General features: G+C 39.5%; 2 long non-coding RNA genes across 2 annotated transcripts in view; both read right to left on the bottom strand.

Annotated features, from left to right (window-relative positions):
* LOC145518248 (uncharacterized) overlaps positions 1-26,823 on the bottom strand; it is a 138,125-nt gene that overhangs the window by 62,915 nt on the left and 48,387 nt on the right. The gene's annotated exons all lie outside the window — the stretch shown is intronic.
* LOC145518249 (uncharacterized) lies at positions 218-19,318 on the bottom strand. The gene is made up of 2 exons (XR_014062779.1): positions 19,128-19,318; positions 218-3,869 (listed from the first exon to the last, which is right to left on the bottom strand). It is a non-coding gene; the product is annotated as an uncharacterized LOC145518249 (long non-coding RNA).

Genomic DNA, 26,823 nt, shown 5'->3' with positions numbered 1-26,823 from the left:
GATAATCTTTAGATTAAGAATCAAGATAGACAGCATGTTTCATTTGGATAGAAGAACAACATCTGTTTAAATTTGGGACTTAATCTTAGTTTTCTTCTCAATGGAAAATTGACCTTAGAATTTGATGTAAAATAAAAGAACTTTGCATAATTTATATTAGCAAAATTTGAGGATTTTTAATCCCAAAGTCCAGTAAAAAATATACTCAGCAGTATTAGCTTATTATTCATTTTATTTATAGTTTGCTTTGTAAGAATCCTATGTAATGCCCTCAAGATTAAACAGAACACAAAAAACAGAACATTAAAAAAAAACAAAACTTTATTGCTAGTTTGTGCAACCCATACTGGAAGGTGATGCGATATTTTCTAGTTCTGAAATGTCATATACAATCATATATGTACTGAAATGCTTTAATGTGCTACTCAAAATGCATATTTCTTAAATATAGAGTTCATCTAATCTTTTAGACTCTGAGCCACTGGAATGTAGGAAAAATAGACCTGAAATTAAATGATCATTTCTATCTGCTTATGATATAATACTTGGGAAAGATGAATAATTCTTTTAACTTCCACATTTTTCTTAATTCTTATATTCTTGTTTTCATAATCCATTCTTGTCTCCACAATTTATAAGAAAATCTATTTACTTATTGTGTAATTTCCCATTTATTTATTTTTATTTAAGGAAGGGAGTATTTAAAAGTCTCCTAAAATAGCATATTTAAAAAATTATCTCAATATAGGCTTCAATTTTTAAAAATGGCTCATAACAGGATGCAAAATATGCAACTTTGTTTGTGTTTCCAGACACTGTTGATAACCAGATCAATGCTTTTGAGGGGAATGTAACTAGGACAAGTAATATGTCCAGGACCTCAAAGTCAGTTTTTATCTCTGGTTCATAAGTTGAATAAGTACATAATTGTGAAAATTTTTCTACATATATTATTCATTTTTATGAAAAATACAATGTTTAAAGGAGCAGGATTTGTCCATTTTCTGTGACTTCTGTTAAGAAGCCTATGAGAAGTTGATCTCTTTGAAATAAAATTCACATTAAGAAAAAATAACGACATGCAAATCTACAAATCACTTGAAACAAGAACAACAAAACTTAACCAAAATGAATCCAAGCTATAAACAAAATGGCTTCATTTATTCCACTTTACATTAAATTAAGAAACATTAAACTATCTGAGCTGACAACCCAGCGATCTAAGTGCTCTAAGCTGTAGCACAAAAGACAAAGAGATATTGAAATGTCAGTAAAAATTCCATTTTGCAATACTCCTGCTAAACAAGAACAGGCATTTGTCTTTGGCATCGAATTATATAAGAGTCAAGAGGCAAGGAAGAGAAAATAATTGACTTCATAAAATATAGTGCGATGTAATTGACCACCCTGGCTACATGGAGAAAGGTCTAGAGGCAGCTGGAGAACCATGTAGAGCCTCTGCAGCTGGATGCAGGACGGTTCTCACTCAACCAATAAAGTGTGAGTGAAGAACATTACCTCACGTAGAAAAATTCTCATTGATGGGTTAAACAGGGAAAAGGAAAGAAAAATCCTGGCACATTTAGTCTCATTAGTCAGTTCAGTCACTCAGCCGTGTCTGACTCTTTGCAATCCCATGTACTACAGCAGGCCAGGCTTCCCTGTCCATCACCAACTCTCAGAGCTTGCTCAAAACTCATGCCCACCAAGTCAGTGATGCAATCCAACCATTTCATACTCTGTTGTCCCCTTCTCCTTCTGCCTTCAATCTTTCCCAGCATCAGGGTCTTTTCCAATGAGTCAGTTCTTCGTATCAGGTGGCCAAAGTATTTGAATTTCAGCTTCATCATCAGTCCTTCCAATGTATATTCATGACTAATTTTCTTTAGGATAGACTGGTTGGATCTCCTTGCAGTCCAAGGAATGCTTAAGAGTCTTTTCCAACACCACAGTTCCAAAGCAACAGTTCTTTGATGCTCAGCTTTCTTTATAGTCCAACTCTCATATCCATACATGACTACTGGAAAAACCATAGCTTTGACTAGATAGATCTTTGTCAGCAAAGGAACACCTCTGCTTTTTAATATGCTGTCTAGGTTGGTCATGGCTTTTCTTCCAAGAAGCAAACGTCTTTTAATTTCATGGCTGAAGTCACCATCTGCAGTGATTTGGGGGCTCAAGAAAATAAAGTCTGTCACTGTTTACATTGTTTCCCCATCTATTTGCCATGAAGTGATGGGACCAGATGCCATGATCTTAGTTTTTTGTATGTTGAGTTTTAAGCCAGCTTTTTCCACTGTCTTCTTTCACTTTCATCAATAAGCTCTTTAGTTCCTCTTCATTTTCTGCCAAAAGTGTGGTGCCATCTGCATATCTGAGGTTATTGATATTTCTCCCGGCAATCTTGATTCCAACTTGTGTTTCATCCAGTCTGACATTTTGCATGATGTACTCTGCATGTAAGTTAAATAATCAGGGTGACAATATGCAGTCTTGACATACTGCTTTCCCAATTTGGAACCAGTCTGTTGTTTCATGTCCAGTTCTAATTGTTGCTTCTTGACCTGCATACAGATTTCTCAGGAGGCAGGCCAGGTGGTCTGGTACTCCCATCTCTTAAAGAATTTTCCACAGTTTGTTGTGATCCACACAAAGGCTTTGGCGTAGTCAATAAAACAGAAGTAGATGTTTTTCTGGAACTCTCTTACTTTTTCTATTATCCAACGGATGTTGACAATTTGATTTCTGGTTCCTCTGCCTTTTCTAAAACCAGCTTGAACATCTGGAAGTTCTTGGTTCACATACTGTTGAAGCCTCACTTGGAGAATTTTGAGCATCACTTTGCTCGTGTGTGAGATGAGTGCAATTGTGCAGTAGTTTGAACATTCTTTGGCATTGCCTTTCTTTGGGTTGGAAAGAAAACTGACCTTTTCCAGTCCTGTGGCCACTGCTGAGTTTTCCAAATTTGCTGGCATATTGAGTGTAGCACCTTAATAGCATCATCTTTTAGGATTTGAAATAGCTCAGCTGGAATTCCATCACTTCCACTAGCTTTGTTCACAGTGATGCTTCCTAAGGCCCACTTGATTTAGCATTCCAGGATATCTGGTTCTAGGTGAGCGATCACACCATCATGTCTATCTGGATTGTGAAGATCTTTTTTGTATAGTTCTTCTGTGTATTCTTGCCACCTCTTTTTAATATCATCTGCTTCTGTTAGGTCCATTGTGAACACAAAGATTGTGTCCATCTTTGCATGAAATGTTCTCTTGGTATCCCTAATTTTCTTGAAGAGATCTTAATCTTTCTCATTCTATTGTTTTCCTCTATTTCTTTGCATTGATCACTTAAGAAAGCTTTCTTATCTCTCCTTGCTATTCTTTGGAACTCTGCACACACATAAGTATATCTTTCCTTTTCTTCTTTGCCTTTCACTTCCCTTTGCTCTGGCTTCCCTGATAGTTCAGTTGGTAAAGAATCTGCCTGCAATGCAGGAGACCCTGGTTCAATTCCTGGGTCGGGAAGATCCACTGGAGAAGGATTAGGCTTCCCACTCCAGTATTCTTGGTCTTCCCTGGTGGCTCAGCTGGTAAAGAATCTGCCTGCAATGTGGGAGGCCTGTGTTCAAGCCCTGGGTTGGGAGGATTCCCTGGAGAAGAGAACAGCTACACACTCCAGTATTCTGGCCTGAAGAATCCAATGGACTGTAAGGAATTCCATGGACTGTAAGAAAGGATGTTTGCTATGACCAGTCTGTTCACTTGGCAAAACTCTGTTAGCCTTTACCCTGCTTCATTTTGTACTTCAAGGCCAAACTTGCTTGTTACTCCAGGTATCTTCTTGACTTCCTACTTTTGCATTCCAGTCCCCTATGATGAAAAGAACATCTTTTTTTTGGTATTAGTTCTAGAAGTTCTTGTAGGTCATCAGAGAACCATTCAACTTCAGCTTCTTCTGGTGACTCAGCTGGTGAAGCATCTGTCTACCATGGGGGAGACCTGGGCTCAATCCCTGGGTTGGGAGGATCCCCTGGAGAAGAGAACTACCCATTCCAGTATCTTGGCCTGGAGAATTCCAGGGATTGTATAGTCCATAGCATCGCAAAGAGTCTGGCACCACTGAGTGGCCTTCACTTTTCTTAGTCTCATTAGTGTTTACATATATTCCAATGGTGATGTTTTCGAAGTTATTATAAAGAAAGTCTTTCTAACTCTCTGATCTGGACAGGGATTTCTTTGGAATTTCCATTTGATTTAGTCCCATGAGCATGGGAACTGCCTGTATAAATTTTCTCCTAGTTGGTGTAAGGACAAAAGGAGTCACGAATTTCATTGCATCAAAGTAGTGGTAGAAATAAATCTGTTCTAAGTAATATGCAATGTAATGTATAATTATCATATTGAGATATACAGTTGGTCATTTAAAAGTTCTATAGAATATCTACAGTATAATCACTACATATATATTTAATTTTCAGAAAACTCTGACATTTCCTGAATTTTAGGTAACCAGAGGCAAACATACGTATATTTTTATATTGTATTGTTACCTGTCTTTAATTCTATAGACATAAAGAGAAGGAAGGGTCCTGGAATAAATGTCAGGGTGATTACATTTTAGTTGAAAACAGAATTTTATCAAAATAAACAATAGATTTCAAAGATCTTTCAGGAACTAAAATACAGACAGAAAGACAGGGTCCTAGAGGCCTTTGAATTTCAACATTGGCCCTTCTTTAGTCCTTTAGTCAGTTAAATTTTAGGTCAAACAAAATTTTAAAATTGATATGATATATTAACTAATGAGCATATTTTTGTTCTACGTGAATTGGGAGGTTTGGGATTCCAAAAACCTAGTGAAAATGTTAGTCGCTCAGTTGTGTCCAACTCTTTGCGACCCTATGGACTGTAGCCTGCCAGTCTCCTCTAGCCACAGAATTCTCCAGGCAAAAATATTGCAGTGGGTAGCCATTCCCTTCTCCAGGGGATTTTCCTGGCCCAGGGATTGGACCCAGGTCTCCTGCAATGCAGGCAGATTCTTTACCATCGAAGCCACTAGGGAAGCCCCCATAAAACCTATGTATTACTTTAAAATGTTTCTATAACCTAAGAACTATCCAGCATAATCACTCTGGGTCTTGTTTCCTTATCTGTAAAGAATTGTTTCTACAGTTGTTACTTTTATCTCTAAAATTCTATCATTTTTTCTAACCAATATTCTCTTTCCCTTTCACCAATTTTGCTGTTATTATGGTAAAGGTTTCTGATTTCCAAATCTGAACTCAGTTCAAATGTTAAAGTATTTCTGGTGTCCATAAATATTGAAATAATTAAGGCTTGACCTTTAAAAGACAGAGTGATAGACTAAAGTTTATCTGTTCTGCCTATACTTTCCATTGCACTGCTTTCTTTTGTGCAGAAGTCCTTCTCTATGTCTGTCTTTATTTCTGATTTGTAAATAGGATTGTCTATAACAATTTTATATATACACTATTGGTACTATGTACAAAATATATAATAACTAATGAGAACCTACTGTAGAGCACAGGAAACACTACTCAATACTCTGTGGTGACCTAACTGGGAAGGAAATCCAAAAATACAGGGGATATATGTATACATATAGCTCATTTGCTTTGCTGTACAGTAAGAAACTAACACAACACTGTAAAGCAACTATACTCCAATAAAAATTTAGAAAAGAAAAAAAAAATCCTTTTCTTCTGCTCCCTTAGGCAATTGTTACTTATTATTACTTCCATATTCCTCCCATAAAATTGAACTCTGAAAAGATCAGATATTATTAATACTAACATCTATCTATTATCTATGGATATATTCTCTGCCTTAATCCAGAAACAGCTCAGTTGAACAAATAAAGCAAATCTATGTAAATCAGGGATAGTATATTCTAGGGCTATTTTTTATTTTAATTCTAATATCTAAGTAAAATAAATGTCTATTTTTCATGGACATTGGATATCAATTGATGATGTAAGAATGCTTTGGGATATTTGGGGAGGGACAGAAATTTCTGGAATGACCCAAGCAGTAGGCTGCTATCTTTTCAATTTACAGAGGAAAACAGTCCTCTTGTTTGCTTTGCACTCCTAATTTCACCTCACGTTAATTATGCCTCTGCAGCAGTCCCTTAATAAAGATCTTCTGTGCGTGTTTATGTGTATGTGAGTGTAGTTAGTTTTTTTCCTCTGCATAATTCTCAGCAAGCTGCAGATTTAGGTTCAATCCTCACTCTATAGGAGGTAAGAAGAGATAATGAATTAGTGCTTTCAACAAAGAAGATTATTCAGTGGGTCTTTGGAATAGGCAGAGAAGTGGGGCAGTAGGCTAGTCTTTTATTAAACACATCATATCTGGGATCTTCTTGAAAAATCATTTCCCTAGCCTCTGTAAATTTAAGAAGAAAATACCTAAAATCTGGCAGTCTGCAAATTATAACGTTTTCAGAGAAAGGAACAGATTACAGGAAGCTATGAATAAAACCCCTCTTTCTGCCACAAAAATGTCACATGGCTTATTTGCTTAAAAACACACAAGAAGGGGTTGTGTGAGGGATTAGGGTAAAATCCAAGGCAAGAGAAAAACCATGCCAGGCAGATAGTTGCCAATGACCTAAAACAGATGCCAAGTTAATTTGGGGGCCAATTTGTCAAACATTCCCTTTGAACTGCAAATTTCCAAACTATGAAAATTTCCGATGGAAATATCAGGCTGTCTCCAGGAAACATCTCTCAGATAATCAAGGTTATAATTACAACGGAGGTGATGAAGCATGTTCTGTAATCTACACTTTGGCTGATGCTGTCTAGTTAATTCAGCAAACATTTTTTTTTTTTCTTTTGTTCCACTATCTATCCAAATTTTCTGTGATTTTTTTGGACAACTTGGTTATACCATGTTGCCCATACTACTGTATAACAGAACATCAGAGCCAAGAACTAAAGAAAATTTGTTATCAGGGGACTGGCAGCCCACCAATAACTCTGGTGGAAGCAGTTCTTGATGCTGTTAAGAAAGCAAGTACAATGAAATTCAAATATATTAATGCTACTAATTCAATTCAACATCCTAGAGTAGTTTCATGCCTGGACCTCAGAACCAGCCACAGGCTATACACAGCTATTTATCTGTTATTTTAGTCATTCATTGGCCTAAGACATTTCATTGGAAAGCTACTTATTAAGGTTGGAATGGGAAGATGGGTGTCAGGGAGTGGGAGTGAAGTTCAAATTAAGATGAAACTATTAGTCATCCCTAAAACACTATCTGTAGCTGAAAATATGCTCAGGGTAGTTAAAAACTGCAATGTTTCCATGGCAGAGTTTGATAAACAATTTTGAATTAATCAAAAGACTGACTCCTTGAGCAGACACTCTGTTCCCTGCAATCAATCCCACTTTGAAATAAGAAACAGAATGCTGATCTTTCAAAGCTGGGATAATTCCTCCTAATTCTTCAAGCTAGGATTGTGCATAGATAGTTCTGTTTGTCCTAAATGTGGTCTACATGAGATGAGGATGAAATTGCGGACCTTGTAGCCAAATGATACTATATATGTATAAAGTAACTCATCAATAACGTAGACAATATAAAATGCTGGCTGGAAGGAAATAGGCAAGTAGGAGTGAGAGGAAAATGAATATTTATTAAGAACTTGCAGCATTCAAGACATTTTATATGTGAAATACCTAGCTCAGATTTTAATTTAATCATCCATTCCAATCTCAGACTCTATTCTAAGTGCTTGTGAGATAAACCATCCAAAGGGGGAAAAAGAAAATTCTGATCCTAATGGGGTTTATGTCTTGTGAAGAAAACATAGCCAAAGCAATAAATATAATAAATAATTAATCTAAATAGTATGCTAGAAGCATAGGAAAAGAAACAAAAATTAAAATAACCTAAAGGGAATCAAGGAAGAGAAATCGCAGTTTGAAATAGAGTATCAGGGCAGGCAGCCTCAAGAAGGCAGTAACTGACACAGCAGCATCAGCAACTATACTCCAATAAACAGTAAATAAAAAAGAAAGCAAATGCAAGGATATATCGGACAACATGGGGACTATTGCCAATGCTTTATAATAACTATGAACGCAGTATACCCTTTAAAAATTGTGAATCACTCTATTTACACACCTGTAACTCATATAACATTGTACACCAACGATACTTCCATGAAAAATAAAAAAGAAGGCAGTATTTGAGCAAAGGCATGAAGGAGATGATGGACTCTCCATATGGCTGATAAAGGGAAGAATATTCCAGAGGTAGTGGAGTGCGAAAGTTCTTAGGAGAGACTGTGCCTGGGAATGTTGAGATACTGCAGGGAGAGGCGGATGGATTGATTGAGGGTAGGGGTTAGGGAAAGGGACTGGAATGAAATAGGGTCCATGTCACATGAGATTCTGTAGACCACGGTAGGAATGCTGGTGTTTATTCTGAAGAAAATGAAAAAAACTATTAGCAGGTTTTCAGTAGAGGAGTCATGTGATTTGGCCTGTTTCCAAGGCTACTCTGTGAAGCAGAGGATGGAAAGAGGGAGGGATAGAAACAGCAGCATTATTCTGAAGCTTTGGAAAACATATTGAGATGAGAGGTTATCTTGATTTCAACCAGGATATTAATGGTGGAAATGGTATGAAGCGATTGAATTCTGGTTCTGTTTTGCAGAAAGAGAGAGACAGCAGGATTTCCTGGTCAAATGTGAGTGGTGAATGGGCGTTAAATGGAGCTATCGAGAACGACTAAAGGTTTTGTCCCAAGAAACTGGAGGGATTGGAGGGATTAACTTTTCCTTTTTCACTATTTACTAAGCTACAGGAACAAATGTGACAAAAACCGAGCACTTATTTTTTGAGTGCATTATATTTGAGATACTTAGTAAACATTCTGTTGGAGCTGTCTAGCAACTTGTTGGATATATGAGCCTAGAATGCAGGAGTGAGAACAGGGCTAAACTTATAAATACAAAAATAAATGAAATAAAATGGTACCATGAACCTAGGTGAGAGAGCCAGAAGGGAGGACAGCTCTAAAGGAGGAGAAAGCCATGGATTAAGCCTTGAGTCACTCTGAAGATAAGAGACAGAGGAGAAGAGGAGGATTCAGAAGGAGACTAAAAATAAACTGCTAGGAAGATAAGAGGAAATGCAACAGAACACCATGCCCATAACACCAAGATAAGTATTTCAAGGAGAATAATGTGATGAACTCTATGAAATGGTGCTGATAGTTTAATAAGATTAGAACTGAGATGTGAACATTGGGTGTAAGTGTAGTAGAGAACACCAGTGACCTTTACAAAATAAATTTTAGAGGAGAGGAGGGAGAATCTTTGACTGGTGAAGGCTTAAGAAAAAAATGGGAAGAGAAAATTGGTGATAGGAAATAATGACAACCATTTGGAAGAGAATTTTTATGAGATAGTTCAAAATGGAGGCTACATGTTGCGGGGGGGGGGGGCAGTAAATAGAGTCAAAGGGAGGATTTTAATTTTTTAAGTATAGGAGAAATAACAATGTTTCATATGCCAATGAGAATAATCTAATACACAAGCCAAAAATGACAAGGTAGGAAGGAGAGAATCCCAAAGAGTTCATCTATGTTACCTGAAGAGAACACACCTGATCTGTGTGAAGACACTGGTGGGTGGGGTGGATGTTGTTTTGCAAGTCTGTGCAAAAGCTTTTAAATTTAATTAGATTCCATTTGTTTATTTTTGGTTTTATTTTTATTACTCTAGGAGGTAGGTCAAAAAAGATGTTGCCATGGTTTATATCAAAGAGTGTTTTTCCTGTGCCTTCCTCTAAGAGTTACATATTAATGCATATATGTGGAATCTAGAAAAATAGTACAGATGAACCTATTTCTAAGATAGGCATAGAGACACAGATGTAGTAAACGGATGTGGTCACAGACAGGGACAGGAAGGGTAGGATGAATTGGGAGATTAGGATTGACATATATATATATACCACCATGTGTAAAATAGATAACTAGTGGGAAGTTGCTATATAACACAGGTAGCTCAGCTCGGTGCTCTGTGGCAACCTAGGTAGGTGGGATGAGGGTGGGAATGGAAAGGTACAAGAGGGAGGGGATAAGTATGCATATGACTGATTCACTTCATTGTACAGAGGAAACTAACAAAACATTGTAAAGCAATTATATTTGAACGACGACAACAACAAAAGCCTGGACTTCCTCTTCTGACTGCTTTAGTTTAACAACAAAACAAGAGGCAAGATCATCAGCTGAGAATGAGGATGATGGAGGAGGTTTCAAGCAAAGAGGAGAAAGTGTAAAATGATCATTTAGAATAGTCCAAGAGTAAACAGAACGGTGAAATACAGAATGCTCACCTGGACCAACAAGGTCCACCTGAGACGGATGAATTTAAAAGTCAACCGGCCAGCAAGGTTTGCCTGCCTATGGCCATGTTCAGACACAGAATACACAAAGTGTGCTGAGAATTTTGTGATCTTTATTTTTGTAACATTTGCTGTGGACTTTTGCCAGAGCTCACGCTCCTTAAAGCAAGAAACAAGAACAGCTTTTATTTTTGTTCAGTTAAAATGGTCTGTCCCTTTCAGATAGTTGGCAATCCCTTTAGATGGGGAAGGTTTCATGGGATAAAGTGCCTCTCACATGATATTCTTCCTGCCTTTTCCCCTAAAATGGCCTGGTGTATGAGGTGTATTATTTAAACTCAGGGCAATAGAGAAAACGTGTGCTCTTCAGCTGAGTTCTCATCTCTTTCCAGTCCCTCGTCTCCTCAGTTGTCACATTACCTGAAGGTAATGATAGCCTTGCCCAATATATGTATGGAGGTAAGGATCCTGGGAGGGCAGTCTGCACTTAACCTGCATTATGGAATTGGGTGTCACCCTGGGGGTAAGGGGTGCTCTTTCTCCTCATTTCCCATTTAGAACCCTGGATAGTAGCCATGTCCCAAGTTGTTCCACATCTGCCTGGTTTTGTTGTTGTTCAGTTGCTCACTTGTGTCCAATTCTTTTCGACCCCATGGACTGCAGCACTCCTGGCTTCTCTGTCCTTCACTATCTCCCCGAGTTGCTCAAATTCATGTCCATTGAGTCAGTGATGTTATCTAACCATCACATTGAGCAAGGACACAAAGTAGCAGGAAGCAGAGGGACGTCTGGAGGTTTAATTGGTCATCCTGAGCCACTGCAGGGTTCCTCTTGGGATGACACCTATTTGGGAACAACTGGGTCAACCCCAGGAGAGTGTGGCAGTGGAAAGTGATTCTGTAGTTGAGGCTGTTGAGCACGGGCCAAAGGGCTCAATGAGGGATGAAGCAGAGGGTCTGTGGTACAGCCAGCAGGAGCCAAGCAAGGCTGACTCAGCCAGGAGCACTGTTAGTAACTGGCCAAGCATGGGGAGAGAGTAGCCTTCTCAAACCTTCAGCTGCAAATGCCAACATTCACCTGGTGGACTGTAGCCCACCAGGCTCTCTATGAGATTCTCCAGGGAAGAATATTGGAGTGGGTTGCCATTTCCTTCTCCAGCGAATCTCTCTAGACCAGGGATCAAACCTGTATCTCCTGCATTGGCAGGCAGATTCTTTACCACTGGGCCACCTGGTAAGTACAAAATATAGGTCTAGTTCAGCAAAATTTGATTAGATAAATGAACAAGTGAATAAATGTTTCAAAGAAGATATAATGGAAAAGTCAGTACGTTGAGATAGACTCTGAAGGATAACAAATAGCAATGAATGAAATGTGGCCACAGCAGCAGCAGGATCAATGGAACCAGAAAGTATGGGACAGTTCAGCTCAATTCAGTTCAGTCATTCAGTCTTGTCTGACTCTTTGCAACCCCATGGACTGCAGCACGCCAGGCCTCCCTATCCATCACCAACTCCTGGAGTTTACTCAAACTCATGTCCATTGAGTCGGTGATGCCATCCAACCATCTCATCCTCTGTCATCCCCTTCTCCTCCTGCCTTCAATCTTTCCCAGCATCAGGGTCTTTTCCAATGAGTCAGTTCTTCATGTCAGGTGGCCAAAGTTTTGGAGTTTCAGCTTCAGCATCAGTCCTTCCAATGAATAGTCAGGACTGATTTCCTTTAGGATAGACTGGTTGGATCTCCTTGCAGTCCAAGGACTCTCAGTAGTCTTTTCCAACACCACAGTTCAAAAGCATCGATTCTTCGGTGCTCAACTTTCTTTATTGTCCAACTCTCATATCCATACATGGTTACTGGAAAAACCATAGCTTTGACTAGACGGACCTTTGTTGGCAAAGTAATGTCTCTGCTTTTTAATATGCTATCTAGGTTGGTCATAACTTTTCTTCCAAGGAACAAGCATCTTTTAATTTCATGGCTGCAGTCACCATCTGCAGTGATTCTGGAGCCCAAAGAAATAAAGTCTGTCACTATTTCCACTGTTTCCCCATCTATTTGCCATGAAGTGATGGGACTGGATGCCATGATCTTAGTTTTCTGAATGTTAAGCTTTAAGCCAACTTTTTCACATTCCTCTTTCACTCGATTCATCAAGAGCCTCTTTAGTTCTTCGCTTTCTGCCGTAAGGGTGGTATCATCTTGATATTTCTCCTGGCAATTTTGATTCCAATTTGTGCTTCCTCCAGCCCAGCATTTCTCACAATGTACTCTGCATATACGTTAAATAAGCAGGGTGACAATATACAGCCTTGACGTACTCCTTTTCCTATTTGGAACCAGTCTGTTGTTCCATGTAGAAATAAAAAGTAGTCTGCCATTGCATAAGGTCACAGGACTTGTAAACAGACTTTGGTAGAAGTCTTGCTTCTTTCATATATTCTCTGCAGGAACCTACAAGAGAGAATTAACCTCTCTGCTCCCTGGTTTCCTAAGTAAAAAATAAAAACTATTTTTGCACTATCTTTCAAGATGTTGGTAGGACTAAATTAAATCATTTATATGTACATATAATTTAGCACTGAGCAAGTCTTCATAAATCCTACTTGAGAATTAGTTATGTCAATGTGGTTTGATGTAAAGTTTGGAATGAAACTGGGACAGGACTTCAAAATCATGATAAATCTCCAGACAGGATATTATACCATGGGTGGTGGTGATGTGGTGAAAGTTTATAAGATGAGAATGTGACCTTGATCTCAGCCATATACCACCAGGAATGTAGCTTTTGTTTATTGTTCTTTGTAGGAAGTGACTACGATGTGTTTCAGTACCAGAATGTTTGAACTTGGAGGATTCGAGTTTGGGTTAGGTAATTTGAAGGCAGAAGTTGGGCTTTTCTCTGGACTAAATGCTATCAGGAAATGGGGGTAAGATTGGGTATCTTTACAAATCTAATCCAGAGGGAGAAGAAACTAGAGCAAAAATAAAGCCATAATAGACAAAGACGCAATAGTCACACATATTAGCCAGTATATGGACTGCTTGATCATTTTTTGTGGTTTGGGCGATGTTAATATTTTTCTATGTTGAGACAAGATTGTCAAGTGGTCTTGATTTTGTGTTGATCCTTGAGTCCGAGAGTAGCCTTGTCTGATACTGATGTTTTGTGAAGTTGTGTATGTTCAACTGTAGACCAGTAAGTTCTAGCTGGGAATGTCAGATCAGCATCCACAATACTGGAGTGGGTTGCCGTGCCCTCCCCCAGGGGATCATCCCAACCCAGGGATTGAACCCACGTTTCTTATTTTACCTGACACCAGCCATGAAATATCTCCTTTTATTTCTATCACATATCAATTTTTTTTTAAGACTTTATTCAAAAAAACAAACACAGGGACTGCCCCCTGACTTTTCACGGCATGTGTGATCTAAAAGTCTCCATTCTGGGCTAAGATAATTGTAGGCAGGTTTGGCTGTTGCTTCCTAGCAGGCTGTTTCAAATGTAAATGTTGGTCCCGACTCAGCCTTTGCCTATGGTTATGGCAATATGTTGTTGAAAAGTGAACAATTATTCAATCTCAGTGCTCACAGCAACCATCACTTTGATAGCTTTTTGCCCCATTATGTTCCCAGTATGCTCCATTATTAAGCAGAATGGTTTAAATGAAAGAAATGACTACAGCAGGGAATATGGCTTTCCAGTCGTATTTGCTTTGTAAGTCCATTGGTCTTCTAGTATCTTCCAGATACAAATATTTTATCTATTAAGAGATATATCCTGGCAAGAGGACTTCTTGAGCTGTGAAGAAATGGAACTAGGATGCTGGTTTTCATGCTTTCACATTTGTGCTCATCACGCTCAGTCACTCAGTCATGCCCAACTCTATGTGACCCTGCCAGGCTCCTCTCTCTATGGGATTATTCTGGCAAGAATACTGGACTGTGTTGCCATTTCCTTCTCAAGGGATCTTCCTGACCCAGAGATGGAACTTGTGTCTTCTGCATTAGCGGGCAGATTCTTTACCACTGAGCCACTTGGGACGCTTTCACATTTCATATTACTAACACTGAAAATACACTTTTATAAATGTTGTGTAACCAGAAGACAGTCTCTCTACAGCTGATTCAAAGTGCTAGTTGTGTCTAGCTTGTTTTTTGGCCACACCATGGCACTCAGGATCTTAGTTCCCTGACCAGGAATCTAACCCTTGCCGCTGCAGTGGAAATGTGGAGTCCTAACCGCTGAACTGCCAGGGAATTCCCTTGTATGTAGCTTGTCTATTCTGGGTCATTTGCCAACATTATCTTGTGTGTGTGTGCATGCCAAGTCTCTTCAGCTGTGTCCAACTCTGCAGCCCCATGGACTGTAGCCTGCCAAGCTTCCCTATACTTGGGATGCTCCAGGCAAGAATACCGGAGTGGGTTGCCATGCCCTCCTCCAGGGGATCTTTCCAACTGAGGGATCAAACCTGCATCTCTTGTGTCTCCTGCCTTGGCAGGCAGCTTCTTTACCATTAGTGCCACTTGAGAAGCCCAACATAATCTGCTGCTGCTGCAGCAGCTAAGTCGCTTCAGTCGTGTCCGACTCTGTGCGACCCCATAGACAGCAACCCACCAGGCTCCCCCATCCCTGAGATTCTCCAGGCAAGAACACTGGAGTGGGTGGCAATTTTCTTCTCCAATGCATGAAAGTGAAAAGTGAAAGTGAAGTCACTCAGTCGTGTCTGACTCGGAGCGACCCCATGGACTGCAGCCCACTAGGCTCCTCCGTCAATGGGATTTTCCAGGCAAGAGTACTGGAGTGGGGTGCCATTGGGTGTAGATTATAAATATTTTGTTGCTTTGGGTTATTTACTCCCTGGTGTTTATTCTCAAGTGTCAACATTATTATAAAGAATTTGACAATAGGACTATAGTCTCCTTTCATCTAAAATCACTTTTGCTTCTATATATATGCTGGTCAGTATCTATCTAGTAACTCTGGTGCAGTTTCTGGCAACAAAATTTGTTTTAAAAGGTACTCAAGTTCCCATATTATTTCAAGGATTTATCATATGTTCTAGAAATTGAACTTATTAATAATACCTATGAAGTTATCTATGATCTGGGTCCCAGATGTGTTTCATGAGCCTCACACCCCTGACACTCTTGATCACCATCTAAAAGGTAAGCTCAGTATTAGGTCACCCATGTTCCCTTCTCTTATTACCATGGTGACCTAAGCCAAGTCTCCCTTGACTTTACTTTTCATCTCATCCTTTATCCTTAATGACTTTCCGCTAGCTAGAACTCCTATTTCCTCATAAATGAGTACCACTGCATTATTAATCTATTCAAAATATGTATGTCGTGTCTCCTAGCTTTAATTGACACATCATGGTAGAAAGCAATTTCTCTCCTAAGCAGAGGTACTTGCTTTCTGAAGTGAAAGTGAAAGTTGCTCAGTCGTGTCCGACTTTTTGTGACCCCGTGAACTGTAGCCTGCCAGACTCCTCTGTCCATGGAATTCTCTAGGCAAGAATATTGGAGTGGGTAGCCATTCCCTTCTCCAGGGGATCTTCCCCACCCAGGGATTGAACCCGGGTCTCCCGCATTGCAGGCAGATTCTTTACTGTCTGAGCCACCAGGGAAGCTTTCTATACACCCATAAACACCTGGTTACAGAGGTTGGTTCAGTGTACACCTGGACCAAAACCCCATTTAGATTTTCACTTCTTTAAACTAGAACACCTGTTAGTGTCTTCCAGCTCCCAAACTCTGCTTAGAAAATTGTGATTCCTACTTTTTTTTCTTTTTACAGTAAAGCAGCAACTTTATTTAAAATCCCTGTACTTCCTTTTCACATCTGATTAAGTTAAGGGAGGCCATCAGCTCTAAGAGTGGCCAATTTATGAGTAGACCAGAGACTGAAGATATAGATAAAATTTAACGAAATAGAAGGCCAAGCAATGCCCTCTCTGAATATTTGAATGATTCATAGAAATCATTGGAAATCCAGGGGCTAAGAAAGCAATTTAAAAATGCCTAGCTTTGGAAATCCCTACCTCTAAGAATCAGGAAATCAAGGAGAAATTGGTGACATTTGAAAATTATGCCATTTTTTAAGGTATGATATTTTTACTTGAAAAATATTTTTATTGTGGTAGAAGTCACATAATATAAAACATACTATTTTAACCATATTTAACTGTACATTTCAGTGGCACCAAGTACATCCACATGGTTGTACAACACTTACCATCATTCATCTCCTAAATTTTTCACCTTCCTAAACTGAAACTGTGTTCCTATTAAACTCTAACTCCCTATCCTCCCTCCCCACTCCTACCCCCTGGCCCCTGGCATCTACCAATGTACTTTCTGACTATGAATTTGACTATTCTAGGTACCTCATTATACAAAGTGGAATCAAACATTCTGCACCTAATTGTCTTACCATCAGGAGCAGGGAAATGAAAGCTAGACAGATTGATAAAGGCAGAGGAAGAGTTATGTCTATAGAAAAAAGTTTGAGATTTGGGAAGATTTGCAAAACAGATATGTAGAGAAAAAAAGAGACCTCGAATACAAAACTGGGCAGAAATAAAAGCAGAGCAGAGATGCATGCAAGCAGGTCTAATTCCCCTTGAAAAGGGTATCAGAAAAGGGTAAGCTGATTTAATGGATACTAAATCAGGAAATTGATCAAGAGAAAAACAAGAAATCTCCGTTAATGACCTGGAATTACTCCTCAAATACAGGAAACAACTGAGAGCCATTCTCTCAAAGCAATGCAAAATAAGAGCTCTCAGGAAGGAAACCACCCCTTTAAGATGGGATCTACTCCAAGGGGTTACATAATATCTGCGATGGTTTCAGAGGTAAAGACAAAACCAGCCTGGGATTATTAAAGCATTAATGTGCAAGCTTCAGATATTGAATATGGGGAAGTAGCTATTGCCCTTGATGAATACGCTGTAGAAATATATGGAATCAGGGTTACAAAGGCATAGAGAAGATTAGACGTATTTTTTTAAGCTGATGAGTATGGTCAATGCTAGATTGAGCCTAACTCTCTTTGGATGTTAGTCTAATGGCTAGGCTTCTGGGGTGGCTCAGTGGTAAAGAATCTACCTGCAATGCAGGAGTCGCAGGAGACGCAGGAGACGCAGGTTCAGTCCCTAGGTTGGGAAGATCCTCTGGAGGATGGCATGGCAATCCATTCCAGTATTCTTACCTGGAGAATCCCACGGTCAGAGGAGTCTGGTGGGCTACAGTCCATGGGGTTGCAAAGAGTCAGACATGACTGAAGAAACTTAACAAGCATGCTAATGGCTACTGGACTTACAGAATGTTGATTCTACATGTTGGTCCCTGTGTGGTGGTAGATATAAAAGGTTGAACAAGATTAACGCTGCATATGTAGAACTGAGTCTACGTTTCAGGAATACAAATGGTGAAAGAGTGGTGGGAAAAGTAAAAATAGAGGCTTGTCATGATGGTTTTCTTTTAAGACCTCTTTGAATCCATTACCTTATAATATCCACATACATCTTTTTAGCCAGAACTGGATCTTATGGTCAGTCTTGTATGAAAGTATCTGAGAAGTAAGTAGTTTAGCAAAATTGAGGTTCTATTTAATACATATCATGGGAATAAGGAATATTTCTGTGCTCAGTCGCTTCAAGAATGTCCGACTCTGCAACCCTAAGGACTGTAGCTTGTAAGGCTCCTCTGTCCATGGGATTTCCCAGGCAAAAATACTGGAGTGGGTTGCCATGCCCTTCTCTTCTCCAGGGGATCTTCCCGACCCAGGGATCGGACCTGAGAGTCTCTTGTGTCTCCTGCATTGCAGGTGGATTCTTTCCTGCTGAGCTACCAGGTAAGCCCATAATTTATGTTATAGTAAAAATTGTGTGAACAAAGACTGAGGTTAGCAAAATTAGGACTCATTCATTCTAAATCTCTCACTATGAATGATCACACAAAACAGTCATAAGAGTGTGTTAGCAAAAGAATTTCAGATCCAGAAGACAAGGAGAAAGAAAATAAGAAGGAGATGTAGTAAAAAAAAATAATAATAATGATAATGCCAGTCCTACCTGAGGTCAAAAAGTCAGTTTATATGTCTAAAATCCAGCTGAGTTTTGCTCATAGGAATAAGGATGTTATGGAGGAATTAGACCATTGGAGACATCATTCATTATTGCATAAAAATATGTACCCAAAAAGAAACCCTTCTCAAAAGTCAAGACATGAAAGAAAATTAAGCAAAGATAGTGCCTTGAAGAGCAGATAGCTGAGTTATGGGTAGTTAACAGGGCTCTGGGGGCATCGGTTTCATAACCATCAACAAAAGCTTCCTATAAGTGATTTGCTGAGGATGCAGCTCTGGCTGTGGGACTGGAGAAACTCTGCCTTGGAGGCTCAAAGCAATTATGTTGCAAGAGTCAGTGGTTGCAAAATTATGATGAAACTGGAGTAAAAATTCATTCTAATCAAGGAAGTGTTGGGGGAGGTGGTGGGGAGGTTGTCACCACATAGATTCCATACCCAGTACAGCACCAGGTCACTGGCTAATCCATGCTCAAAGGAAAACTACAAATTAAGATATTTTGAATGTGCAAGATGAAAATAAACCCTGAAGAATGGCCCCACTGCCCCTGTAAGTGTTAAACTCCCTGAGATAGCAGAATTATTCTAATGCTACACACTGAAGAGAATTTTTCTTCAAGCGGGAGAATATAAATAGTACCATAATTAATTCCATGGTGAGATATTTCTTCTCATTGAATTTTAATCCACAAGTCTTGAAGGCTGGACCCCTGGGATAGAATAATTGGCAAAGTGGTGAACCTGAAATAAAGAATTGTCTTGATTTTATCTCTTCTCCGTTGCTCAGATATTAAGTCTTAGGCAAGAGTAACATGGGTCTAGGTTAACCGTGTTTTCAGAAGCTTCCTTTTGCTTGGGGTAACTGCTATCAGACCTGGGGATTAGCTTATTGTCTTCATTTTGTGTGTGTGGCTTCATGCTAAGACATTCCTTTGTTCCCAAAGTATGCTTCAGACTTTTTACAAATGGGGACACATAAGAGACTTGGCAGGAGTAATTCAATCTCAGAGGCACTGCACAGCTACATCCTTTCCAGGGAGAGACAGACAGGTTGAAGCTGTTGAAATTCTTCAACTTCACTCTGGCGTCTGATTTAGAATTCTGCTCTCTGGCTGAGAATTAGCAGGATTAAAAAAAAAAAAAGGCAACGATGATTTCTGGACTAAAATGAAGATTTTGGACTTTCTTTGAACTTAATATTTAAAGACAAGATCATTTTATTTTGGAATTGGTTTTATTTACATATTAACCTGAGGATTTTGATCTTTGATTTCTATGGACTTAGACTGGTAGGATCTTATTCTTTGCATTTTAGTTTCTCCCATGCATATGATAATGAGGAGTGTTTATATTTAAATTTGGGATATCTCTGTATTGCTGACATCTTGGTATTAGAATATTTTAATGGTGTCATTTGATTTAACAGAGTGACTTACGGTGAAGTCATCATACAATGTGGTTGGGCATACTTTGAGAATAGGTAAAAATGAGAATAAAGATTACTTTTCTGCTCTAGGGAACAGCAGTGTGTGCATTTAACATATGATGCTGATGGTTTAGTCGCGAAGTCTTGTCCAGCTCTTGTGACCCCATGGACTGTAGCCCACCAGGTTCCTCTGTCCATGGGATTTTCCAGCAAGAATACTGGAGTGGATTGCCATTTCCTTCTCCAGGGGATCTTAATACTGAACAGTTTTAGACTCCTGTGGGGATAAAAGCTAAACTTCTCCTGGAAGCAGAAGGAAACTCAAATAACAACAATGGGTATTTGAGGCATGGACTTAGAAACGATCAACGAAATGGTCTTCTTGGAGGGTTGTTTTCCTCTTCTGGGAGGACTGTCCACAGTCAGTGGGATACAGACCAAAGAGTTATGTATGATCAGTTAAGGAAACAATTGTAATGCAATTGGGAGAATTTTTAGTTTTCTGATCTACTTTTTCAATATGGGAGAGCTTCCTCTACAGTAACACACCTGCTCTATCTCTCCACCTCTTCTCATTCTCCTTTATAAGAGAAATAAATTGCATATTGTAGGGGAAAGTGAAAGCGAAAGTCCCTCATTAGTGTCTTACTCTCTGCGACCCCATGGGATACAGTCCATGGGATTCTCCAGGCCAGAATACTGGAGTAGGCAGTCTTTCCCTTCTCCAGGGGATCTTCCCAACCCAGGGATCGAACCCAGGTCTCCCACATGGTGGGTGAATTCTTTACCAGCTGAGCCAGAAGGGAAGCCCATATTGTAGGAGTGGAGGATTAAAAGAAACATTTGGGCCTGAATAGCCCAGCTTGTAGTGGATTGGATAGTTCCACCCCTTCCCAATTCATGGCCCAAGAGAACCACCCAGAATCAAAGAATGAGACCTTTTTTTGGAAATATGGTTGTTTCAGATACAATCAAGTTAAAATGAGGTCATGCTGGATTAGGGTGAGCCCTAAATCTAATGATGATATCCTTTTAAGGAGAAGAGAGAGCAAACAGAGACATCAGGGAAGAAAGGCCACGTGTTGATGGAGGCACGGCTTAGAAGGATGCAGCCACAAGCCAAGGAACACCAAGCATTGCTGGGAGACACCAGAAACCTGGGTAGAGGCAAGAAGGAGCTTTCTCTAATATCTTCAGAGTGAGCATGGCCCTTCTGACATATTGATTTCAGGAATCTAACCTCAGAGCTGTGTGCGAATAAAGATCTACTGTCTTAAGCCATCAAGTTTGTAGTGATGTTTTGCAAAATTAATGAGGTCAGCAACTCTATTTCCAAATATCTTAATTGCTTCTGGGCCTGTTGATATTAAATAGCTTTAAAATCTTGAAATAGAATCCGATATTCCCCTCTACTCTCCACTAACTCTTCAAAATTTGAATAATAACTAGGGACAGTATAAGACATTCACCATTTCAATGACACTTAGAGACAATATCCATTTCTTTAGCTTATAAATTTGACCTCATAGTCACTAAGAATATACTGTAAGGTGAGTCACTGAATCCTGAATATCAGGAAGAAGGTTTCCAAAAGTTATTGTCCCAGGAATATTATTGTTTGTCTGTTTGCTTTGACCTAAAATGTTTTCATTTACAAGTGACAAATGGGGAAAGTTAAAACTGAAATAATACCTCCATAGATATTCTTATTGAAAAAAAAGAAGTTATTGCTTATAAATGTCATAGGACACAATTGAGGGAAAATAATCTCTGTAAAGAAAATCCATTTTCAAAACAGATGTACATTTAAATATGAGTATTATATGCTAAAGGGAGGTGTCACTATGAGTCTGTGCCGGGTTTATTGTTACTAATGCCTGTAACAAACAAGGATGGACTGCCAGGTGATCTAAGGGACTGACTGGTTTGTGTCTACTAAGCAAAGTCCCAGAAATGTGCACTAAGAGAATGACAGGGATAATGAGATAAGTAAATTGTTTGGAGATCTGAAAGTAGGATAATCTTATCAGGACTGGAATAGAACGGTTACAGAGGATATCAAAATGAAGAATATTAACTGACCAGGGGCAAATCAGCTAGGAAAACCAGGAAATGAGAACATCAGAATTGCTGATCAGAAACCAGACACAGAGGATTAAAAGGGATTTCTATGAACAACCACTGAAAATAGTATAAAATGGTAGCTAAGCAACCTACACAAATATGAATAGGGCTAATATGATCAGATTAAAATAAGGTTGAGAGTATCATATGTTATATCCACCACTTCCAGGTCCTGTAGAAATGTCATAATTGCTTAGTCTTGTCTCAATCAGCAGACTGACCTCCATGCCAACATCATATAAAAAAGGCCATTCATTCCCTTTGTTCTTAGTTCCACCTTGAGTCCTTACACTGACCCAACTCTCCAACTTTCTGTACTATTCCTGTTGTTTCCAAGTTCTGATCTTATGACTCCTTTTCCAATTATTGTTTCATTTTTTCCCTGGATTTTATCTCGGCATCACTGCCCATGCTCTTCTTTTGTTTGTACCTTACCATGAGGTGGATTTCTTCCTTGCCTCAGCTGCTATGAGTTACTCGGGAAATAACCTGGAAGATCCAGCCAGGATTTGAGACCTTATACGTCACCGTATATCCTTGAAGACAGGTGTGCAGGACATTTTCAGAGGAGCCAGGTCATGAGAGAACCCTCAAATCAGAGCCAATTTCTGGGGAGAACTTCTAAATTCAAACCTGAGCTCTACATTTAGTAGAGGAATAATGATATGGTGAAAACTCTTTTTAATATTCTTACTTTATCTTTTTGGTAAAAGCCCCACTTTCTGCTCTCACAAAATGATCCAAAGCCTCTTTAACTCTTCAAGTTAATGCATAATTCACAGTCAGTTTGCTGCCTTTATGCAGGGTTTCCCAGTGGTTCATTGGTAAAGAATCTGCCTGTCAATGCAGGAGATGTGGGTCTGATCCCTGGGTCGGCAAAATCCCCTGGAGGAGGAAGTGGCATCCCACTCCAGTATTCTTGCCTGGAAAATCCCATAGGCAGAGGAGCCTGGCGGGCTATAGTCCATGGGGTCACAAGGCGTGGGCCGTGACTGAGCCTGCATGCATTCAAGCTATAACCTAACATTCTCTTCCCTGTCTTAACTGGACGGGAAAGATATTTAGCAGATAAATAAGAATGTTTCTGTTGTCGGTTTCTTTCTAGATTGTGGGAAAGGGTGTTGTTCTTTTACTACTTTTCAACCTTTTCTTGTAATGATTATCTATCATTTTTGGATCCCTTCCTTAACTTTATATCCTTGAAACTTTTAAAAACACCTTCCTGAGAATCTGAGGTGAGAGGTAAAATTTAAATGTGGGGAAACCAAGTCATATCTCAGACCAAGTGGTAGTGTCAATAGCATGAGCATAACTTTTTGGATCATTCAATTTCATACCTTCCAGAAAAGCCATTGTTTCTGTTCCAATTTCCACTCCTCAGTTTTTCAGCCTCTGCTTGCTTTTACAACTATCATTTTCCTAGTTTAAAATTAGTTTTGCACATTCACTGTGAAATCAATGGTGGAGCAAAGAGAAGGGCATGGCTATATGCTTCAGTTCTAAAACATGATCAACTGTAGACAATAAAGAGCATTATTGATTTAATATTAGTTTGGGGACAGGGGTTACTTTATCAGGCACATTATTTAACACAGATACTTTGGCCACTCCACACAGCATGACGGATCTTAGTTCTTAGACCAGGGATCGAACCCATGCCCTCTGCAGTGGAGGGGCAGAGTCTTAACCACTGGACCAACAGAGAATTCCCCAACACAAATATTTTAAGTGTGAAAAAAAAAATCTTTGAATAGACACAATGTAATGTCTGTAAATTATTATATTTTACCAGGTCAAGCACTGTACTAGTCACACATATTACATGCATTGACTCATCTATTCTTCTCGATAGTCCTGTGTTGCATTCAGTGTTATCAGTTTTGCAAAAGAGAAAATGGAGTGTCTTGTACATAATAAACTTGCTCAAGATTCCTGAGCGAGTGAGTGAAAGTCTTGTGTTTTTGAAACTCAACACCAAGTTCACGTTTTCTCTCCTGGAGCTGTGGTAGGTGAAACATTCTACTTACCAACCTCAGGAGCACGGATGGGACAGGAGTTTAGATGACTTCCTAATTCAACTGTCTTCCAACCATCTTCTCCAATGGCTTCTAAGTAATTCACAACCAAGATTATTCACTTTCATTGCCTGAAATCATTTAATCTTCAACGTTTTAATCTAAGGTTCCACCAGAACTACAGCATTTTATTTATTTACTTCTCATGTCTTCCTCATCTTATTACGCACTTTTATGATCTCCCAGTCCCTTGAAATCCCTTATTTCCTTTCCATCTATGTGCATGTATGTCTTCACTTTCCTTTCTACTGAACTTGAATCCACTCACCCATCTCTGTAGTGCTTTTTCACTACAAACTTTTCTCCCTCATCTCTCTGTCCCTCTGTTTCACCAATTCAATATTCCCAATTTGGACCCAATTTAATCATGTCTTGCTCTGTCAACCACTGTGTTCAGAAAACCATTTCAGTTGTATCCATTACAAAAGTTTAGTCTCCACCAACCAAACTCAGCCTCCAACATTGCTGAGAATTTTTTTGTATTCTCCCTAGTTACCTTCCTCCCACATGTTTCACGGTGTTTCTTCCAAACTCTAATTATTCTCATTAGTTTCTTACTGCTTGATTTTCAGTGAATGAGCTTGTTTCCTACTTTCCAGAGAAAATAGAAGGCTGAAGTCCCTCCGTTTCAACACTCATCCTCATTCATGTATTTATGTCAGTCCACCCAGGTTATCCACCAGACTCTTTCACTTCCTTCAAGACTTGACTTACATGTCTTTTTTTTTTTCATTTCCAACCATCTTATTTAATTAAAAACATCTTCTTCCTCTGCTGACTTAGTCCTCAGGATTCTTCTTAAAACAACTGCTTTCTAACATACTCTCTCTTTTATTTGTAAAGTTTATTTTTATTGCTTATCTCCCTCAAGTTCAATGTAAGCTCCACTAAGAGCTCTATTTTGTACACTCATGTGTCCCAAGCACCTAAAATGGTACCTGGCTCATGGTAAAAGTGAAGTGAAAGTACTAGTTGCTCAGTCATGTCTGACCAATTGTGACCCCATGGACTGTAGCCTGCAAGGCTCCTCTGTCCGTGAGATTCTGCAGGCAAGAATACTGGTGTGGGTAGCTGTTCCCTTCTCCAGGGGATCTTCCCAAGAGAACTGACCCAGGATTGAAACCGGGTCTCCACCATGGTAGGTATCAGTAATTATTTATTGGATGAATAAGCAAATATGCACAAGACTTTTGGCTGTTTGCTTTCTTCCCTATCCTCCCAGAGGAAGGGGTTACTTAACTCATATCTAATTAAGACTGATCACAATAACTGCTGGGTTTCCCTTGTGGCTCAGCTGGTAAAGAATCCACCTGCAATGCGGGAGACCTGGGTTTGATCCCTGAGTTGGGAAGATCTCCTGGAGAAGGGAAAGGCAACCCACTCTAGTATTCTGGCCTGGAGAATTCCACAGTCTGTATAGTCCATGGGGTCACAAAGAGTTGGACACAACTGAGTGACTTTCACTTTCAAAATAGCTGCTACTGCAGAAGAGATTAGGAAGATGACATAATTTGTTTGTTTACATCAGAGCTGTGACTTTGTAAGATAGGGCTAAGGTTGCATGCTTGGCATCCAGTATGAGAAAGCTTTCCTCATCACTCCGTCTTCTACCTAACTAGTTCAAGGTCAGAGAATACATTTGCTGACTCCCTAACCTCTGATTATCTTTCAGTAAATCTGGACAAAACACATACCACAGCTGCACTCAATCTCTGTCATTAAATCCACTCCCGAAACAACTGGCCAGCAGGTTGACCCAAAGGGACTGACTTCTGCTGTATTTCATTTCCTTTGATAGCTTCGGACAATGTTTTTTGTCACTGCAACTGAATTTTGTGCCGATAATAGTCTACTAGGGACTTCATTGACACCAGCAAGTATATTTCTGCTTGGAACACAAGTCGATCTTGAGTTACAGTCCCCAGTGAACAAGAATATTCGAGTGTAGAGCAGTAATATAATTGACTATCCCTTTGGGTAAAAATTGTTTGCCTGGAATTCACAACCTACTGGAAAATGCAATGCAAACACCTGCTATTTACCAATTTCCTGGGATAGAATCAGTTCAGTTCAGTAGCTCAGTGGTGTCCGACTCTTTGCGACCCCATGAATTGCAGCACACCAGGCCTCTCTGTCCATCACCAACTCCCGGAGTCTACCCAAACCCATGTCCATCGAGTCGGTGATGCCATCCAACCATCTCATCCTCTGTCGTCCCCTTCTCCTCCTGCCCCCAATCCTACCCAGAATTAGGGTCTTTTCCAATGAGTCAACCCTTCACATGAGGTGGCCAAAGTATTGAAGTTTCAGCTTCAACATCTGACCTTCCAATGAACACCCAGGATTGATCTCTTTTAGGATGGATTGATTGGATCTCCTTGCAGTCCAAGGGACTCTCAAGAGTCTTCTCCAACATCACAGTTCAAAAGCACCAATTCTTCGGCACTCAGCTTTCTTCACCGTACAACCCTCACATCCATACATGACCACTGGAAAAACCATAGCTTTGACTAGATGGACCTTTGTTGGCAAAGTAATGTCTCTGCTTTTAAATATGCTATCTAGGTTGGCCATAACCTTCCTTCCAAGGAGAAAGCATCTTTTAATTTCATGGCTGCAATCACCATCAGCACTGATTTTGGAGCCCAAAAAAATAAAGTCTGACACTGTTTCCACTGTTTCCCCATCTATTTCCCATGAAGTGATGGGAC

The sequence above is a fragment of the Giraffa tippelskirchi genome, chromosome 8 (assembly GCF_054371585.1).
Source record: "Giraffa tippelskirchi isolate mGirTip1 chromosome 8, T2T-mGirTip1v1.2.pri, whole genome shotgun sequence".
Taxonomy (NCBI): domain Eukaryota; kingdom Metazoa; phylum Chordata; class Mammalia; order Artiodactyla; family Giraffidae; genus Giraffa; species Giraffa tippelskirchi.
This window is presented reverse-complemented; position numbering and strand designations above follow the sequence as displayed.